This window comes from Amblyomma mixtum, chromosome 10 (assembly GCF_055824585.1).
Source record: "Amblyomma mixtum isolate Tamu chromosome 10, ASM5582458v1, whole genome shotgun sequence".
Lineage (NCBI taxonomy): Eukaryota > Metazoa > Arthropoda > Arachnida > Ixodida > Ixodidae > Amblyomma > Amblyomma mixtum.
In genome coordinates, this window is record NC_143021.1 from 144,144,310 (window position 1) to 144,151,174 (window position 6,865).

Here is a 6,865-nt window from a genome sequence, read left to right on the forward strand (position 1 = left end):
TCAGCGGAGGTGACTTTTTTATATTTGTCGCTGTGTGCTGGAAGCAACTTGAGTTTTTCGGGCGCTTTTTTGTGCCCGAGCAGCAGCCGAAATGCCGGGTTGTTGCGCCTTCGGGTGCTCAACCCAGTCAGGAAAAGGGCTGGCGTTGTTTTCAGTGCCGCTTGCAAAAAACGACATTGTGCGACAGAAATCACGAACATTGCCTAACAATTACATGTGCTGCTTCTGCACTGCAGTCAGAGTTTGAGCCAGGTTGGCCAAACTGAAGCCCCTAAATGAGGTTTGCTTTTTCAGAAAAACTTATGAAAGGACATTAAGTGCAACAAGGGTATACAAACAGCTATTTGGCATTTAATGCGGCTTCTCAGCTGCTGAAGCAAGGCACATAATGCATCAGGCCTTTCTTTTTTAATTGAATACCGTGGCAGGAATGAGTCCCACAAGTTCTTTGGAAGGTAGCCATACGAAAGAACAGCAGCCAAATATGTAAACTTGCAATACACTCTGGCTTCCACTGAAACCAGCTGACTGAAGTCAGCAAAATTTTAATGTGCGTCTTTTTGTTTGTGTGAAATAAACTGGTTATGAATCCTTGAATTTTTTCGCCATATGCTTTTCTTTGACCTCTAACTTCGACAATACTGGTTATGTTCTATTGTAGGTTCACCTCGAACTATGATTTATGCAAATTAAAGCAACATGTAGCACAAATCCGTGTGCAATGCACGCTTCGAAAGGCCCTGCATCAGAGTCTGAAAAGCGTGAAACAGATTCCCCTGCCGACGGCAAATTTTATTTCGTGATAGTACGTGAATTTGACTGAGCGTGCGTGACACTTCTGTAATCGCGCATTGTGGCATACTATTCAAAACCCCGTAGTGGGGATGCTGTGTTGAAACAGCAGCATATAAGAGGTGCTGTAGCGGTAATGGTTTCATTGCAATAAAAAACGAAAAGATGCTTCCGACCGCGGCAATTCCTACCTGATGTCTTGCGCGAACGAGCTGCGGCAGCGGAAATAAAAGCAAAAGGGAGAACTCGGCAAGGGGTGAGCGAGAACGGACAGGGAAGAGCAATATACTGTACACTATTTATCAGGTACAAAAGTTCGCACCGCTCGGGCGTGACTGTCCAGGCGCAGTTATGAATTCTACTATGTGCGAGTGACCGTTGGTAGTATTTAAAATAATACGCTATATATAAAGCTGCGCGCGTGTCCGTGTTCTCTCGCGAACTAGGCCGCTGCACTACGACTGCAGTTTCGCCGCACTCGCCGTCTCCGACAAAACTCAACGCAAATCACATTCGGACCGCATTACTGGCACGTTTCCCCTCTATTTGGTAGACAACTCAGTTGCCACATTCTTTACTGCCCCTTACAGCAAAGCAGCGTGTGTTCTCTCGCGAACTAAAGTCCCTATTGAGAGCTAGGCCGCCGCCCGATGACTGCAGTTTCCCCGCCCTCACCGTCTGCGGCAAAACACAACACAGACCACATTCGGAGCGCATTACTGGCATGCCCCCTTCTCCTCATACCAAGCTCATTTGCTACATTTTTACTACCCCTTATAGCAAAGCCGCGACTCTGCATGGTCCGCCGTTCCAGTGCATACGACCGCGCCGCCGGAGCGCGTTAAGCCTGGCCCGCATGGAGCGTTTTTTACCCGCGAAATCGCGTCGCGCGCCCAACGCCCGCGCCGGCGTCGACGAATTCACTCCCGCATGGTCAGCAGCCGAGCGGCGCGCGCTACGGGCGACGTTGACAAGATGGCTGCGCCCTGCTCGCCCACTTCGGAATAAATACATGTCACCGCTGGATTCTTCGACGTGATAGCTCGCTCAGATGGTAGCGGTTCGCTTTTACTTCGCACAGCTCGCCCACGCGTAGAGGTATAAGCGATAACTAGCCTTTGTTTTTCAGATAATTTCGCGATTTTCAAGCTCTTAGGCCTAACTGTGTTTACCTCGCAAGAACGACACCTGGTGAAGCAGTTGTCTAGCTTTTATTCACTTGCTACATTTTCATCTATTAGCAGTTTTTCTACTTGGAACGAAAAAAGGCTCGCAATGCACCCATCGTAGTTATCAGCAATTACGGATAAAAAAATTCTTCAACACAGCGTTTATGTGCTTTGGCGTCTTGTCACTAGATGGCGCTACCGTTTACGCGTGCCCCTGATGGACGGCGCGGCCAGCTAAAAGCGACTCCTCCGAGAGACAACACGCTGCTCGGCCGTTTCGGCCGAGAAACCCGAAGCCCAAGCCTCGGTACTATAGTGAACTAGAACTCGGTACCCTCGGTGTGTCAAACGCCCGTGTTTCCGGATAATAACTATGCTTTCCGGGAAGCACGACGCAGTTTTGGTGGTCAAACTACAGTGCCAGAGAGAGCTCGCAAGCGCGTCTCTCTCGACCGGCGTGGCTCCGCCCAGAGTCACGTGACGCCCGTTCCGGCTCTCATTGGCCCTCTGTCGCTGCCCTCTCCTGGCGTCGGTGCGGCGTCGACGTTTTTATCTGTTTCGACAGAACCCGACGATTTGGCAAAGGCCCGTTTCACATGCATGCGATTCTCGCCTGCGACACTGCGAATTCGGTCGGTCTGCGACTGGAGAGGGCCGTCGGTCTAGTCGCAGACGGCCTGCGACCAAGTTCCGTCCGGTTGGAATTCAGTCGCAGCGTCGCTCTGCGACTGACCAATGGGCAGCGCCGAGACGGCACGTGACGTGACGTCATGCGCCGTTTCGGCGTGGGGTCACGTGGGAGTTGTTCCCGCGGCGTAAGCAAAACTATTTATTCTAATCAAAACGTACGAAATATTGCCTTGCATCTAAAAATACGCGGGTCATAACATCATCAACACATTCCGTGCAGCGGTTCCGTCCGGTTGGAATCCGTACGCAGCGTCATGTGATCGCGCTGCGACTGACCAATGGGAAGCATTGTGACGTCATGCACGTGCGGTCACGTGTAGCAGAACGAATGCAGCGGCAAACACAAAGTGTGTTTTGGTTGCTGCGCGCGCACGTGCGCACACAAAGATGTCTGCTCCTCGAGGTGTTGAAGGCTCGCGCGCGTGTTTTAATGAACTTCTCATAGATGAAGTAGAGAGGCGGCCACTTTTGTGGAACGTGAAATCGAATGACTACAGAAAAAATTCAAACAAAACTGGACTGTGGGAGGAGGTTAGAGACGCCTTGCGATCAATCGACCCCAACGGTGAGTACCACTTCTTTTGGTCCATTTTTATTTTAGTATGTTTTTTCTTCGCGCTGTTAATTGTAATGTCGAAGTTCTGATCATGAGTGATTGCGCCGCCCCTTGTTTGACAATAAACGATAGCCGGCTCGGAAGGTCGACGCAGGCAACATGTTCAATGCACGCTGTATATGTACGCAGCTGCACGTGCGGATTCTCGGCGTTTTAAACAGTGGTACTCTGCACTGCTTTGTTTAACGAGAACATAAAAACGGCAATGAACCGTAGTATAAAAAAAAAATATCGAAAACGTCTTTTGCTCGCATATTTTTCAGGCCTTGTAATTGTTTACACACTGCGAAGGCCAACCACGTGCACAGAGTGGGCTCTCATTTCAGTAAAATTTCTATTCCTTAAACAAGAAAACTGACACTAAGCGTAATGATGCCCAGTCTTGTTCACGAATTGGGACTACATGCCTGTGCCCGCTTAAGTACCGTAAATTTTGCCGCTCAGCGCGAGACGAATGCCTCCGAGTTTGTGTTACGGCTCGGTGGCGGCGAAATGGAAAAATAGTCACGTGCTGTGGACTGTCGGTTCGCTATAAAGGCACTCAAGTGACCGGAATCATTCTGGACCTTTGAAATTACTGTGGCAGCTTTGCCAACATTTCTGTGCTCAAACGTCGAAATAGCCTTATCCCGGCACCAAACCCGTCCTAGTTATATGTCTTGTGCTGTCACTATTTATTGTGGTATGCATTTTCACTCGCTGAAGTGAAGGCCCGTTCAGGGGAGTATCACTGAATATTCATTCAAAATATGAAGGAACCAAGCACTCGCCGAAACCAAGAAACAGATATGGGAATGTTTCTTAGTCATACTTGGCTCATTTTGCTGCTTTTAATGGAGTGTAGTTCTGTCAGTTTTGTTTTACACAAACAACTTGGGAACGCACTAGACAATTTCTGGAGCATGTGGGAAAGTGTTCATACTTCAATTCAGATAATTAATTTCATTTGTAGCTAACTTTCATACATTTTTCAGTTACAGTTGATTGTGTCCAGCAAAGATGGCGTAATTTAAAGGACACATATAGGAGGAAGCTGAGAGACCTGGAATGTGAATCAAGGAGTGGCGCTGGAGCGCTGCCCAAGAGCAGGTGCTGGGTGCACCTTGAAAGGATGCGTTTTTTAAAAGACCAGATGGAAGTACGCCAGTAAGTATTACTCCAGTGCAACTTTTCCACCCACATTTCATTTTACTTGTTTGCAATAGTTTCAAGCGGAAACATTTAGGCATCATTTTCACAAAAAAAATGAATGTTGCATGTACTGCTTCTCAGGGTGTATTGTTCATCCACCACAATAACTATTCAGTGTGATGCCTCAATTTAGTTTGTGCAGTTTCATTGCAGCTGCAATTTCGTGAATGCCAGGTTTGCGACATAGTGATCAGTAGAGTCACAGGTGTATTCGCAGTGCTGCTGTGAAAATCTATCACTACATTCTCTTAGTGATCAATGTTTACGTAATGTGACCATCCTGCAGAGGACACAGCAGCATGGAGGTGGTGGCTGTGCAAGAAGCTGTCGAAGACCACCCACGGCTAGGATCTCCAGCTGCAGATTCAGCAGCCTCTTTCCATGACATTTTTTTGAGCCCTGAAGTGCCGCAGCCCAGCACCTCACAGTCTGTGGCTGTGGATGAGGATGAAGGCACGACGAGCCAGTGTGCAGGGAATGGCCCGCCGCAGCCCAAAAGGCGGAGGAAAGCTCGGGAAGAGCCAGACGTTGTGAACGCACAACTTGCGACTGTTCGTAGTGCGTTACTGGCGCACAGGCCAGCAGATGCAGATGAGCACTTTTTGCTATCGTTGAGACCATATGTGGCAGCTGTGCCAAGCAGTATGAGACACCATATGCAAATGGAACTTCTCAACATTGTCGGGCAGTACAGTCAGGGAGTTTATCCCACTCCCCTGATGATAAATCCAGAATGAATAAGTAATAAGGGTGTAATTACTCATTGAGATCCACCCAAGCACAGCCATACGGCTACAAAGGAAAGCTATGCAGCTTTCCTTTGTAGCCGTATGGCTGCGCTCGGGTGGATGTCAGTGAGTAATTACGCCCTTATTACTTATTTATTACGTTATTTATTTATTTATTACCCTTATTACTTATTATTTATTACTTATTTTACTACTTGATGATAACGACAGAATAAATAAGTAATAAGGGTGTAATTACTCACTGACATCCACCCAAGCGCAGCCATACGGCTACAAAGGAAAGCTATACAGCTTTCCTTTGTAGCAGTATGGCTGCGCTCGGGTGAATGTCAATGAGTAATTACACCCTTATAACAAATCTACTCCACCTTGGGGGATTCCCCTACTCCCTGACTGTACTGCCCGACAATGTTGAGAAGTTCCATTTGCATATGGTGTCTACAAAGGAAAGCTATACAGCTTTCCTTTGTAGCAGTATGGCTGCGCTCGGGTGAATGTCAATGAGTAATTACACCCTTGTAACAAATCTACTCCACCTTGGGGGATTCCCCTAAACATTTGATCGATCAGAATAAATAAGTGTGAAGAGTGTGAAAACTGTACTTTTACGCGTAACAAGAAAAAAATTTGCTAGCATTTTTCCGTACCAGCTTGGAAATAGAACTGTCCTCGAAGTCGACAAATACAAATACCTTGGCGTTACCCTAAACAATAAGCTGACATGGTCAACTCATATCTCGGATGTTTGCTCAGCAGCGCTAAAAAAATTGTGGTTCATAAAGAGAAAGCTTAAAAACGCGCCTGTAAGGACTAAAATGTTAGCCTACAATGCAATAGTGAGATCGAAGTTAGAATATGCTTCCGAACTCTGGGACCCGCATACCATGAAAGACACAAAAGAACTTGAGCGAGTACAGAGAAAAGCAGTGAGATTTATACACGGGAAATATGCCAGGAAGGATTCGCCGTCCTCAATAATGTTACAAAATAGAACACAGACACTTGAAATATGCAGAAAAATTAATCGTCTTGTACTACTACATAACACTCTTTCTGGAAAAAATAATATGACGCTACCAGCTTCTGTATGTCGACCTTGTACGAGGAGAACACGACACAGTCATGAGTATTTCCTTGCACCGATCTTCGCGAAAACAAACGCTTACAAGTACAGTTTTTTCCCTCGAACGGTAAACAATTGGAATTCACTTCCCATTAGTGTATTTCAGTCAAACGATTTCATGGCTGCATTGCAAAATCATTTTTGTGCAAGTTAGCGATGTTGACGTTCTCATTTGTGCTTCTTTTTGTGCATTATGTTCATTTCATGTTGCATTGTATACGCTTTTCTGTGCTTTCTTGTTTGTGATATGCCCCTCCTGCTTGGGCCAAAGTATTGGCCTGCAGTATTACTAAATAATAATAAATAAATAAGAGATGCGGTATGTATGGCACCACATTTATTTCACTGTGCTGCAGTTGTGAAAAGAAAAGATGGAGCAAAGAAGCCACGGCAAGTTATTACCTTGTAAGGCTCATAGAACAATAGTATGAATGTGCTTTACTCAATGCCATGTGTTCAGGGGGAACAGCTGAAACAGGCTTTATGTTTTTTTCGCATACTATGCCTGTGCTGCAACCTATTACAAGACAATATT

At 46.4% G+C, this 6,865-nt stretch overlaps 1 pseudogene; it reads left to right on the plus strand.

Annotated features, from left to right (window-relative positions):
- The first annotated feature begins 430 nt into the window (after window positions 1-430).
- On the plus strand, window positions 431-5,073 carry LOC149327179 (uncharacterized; annotated as a pseudogene).
- The last annotated feature ends 1,792 nt before the right edge of the window (window positions 5,074-6,865 follow it).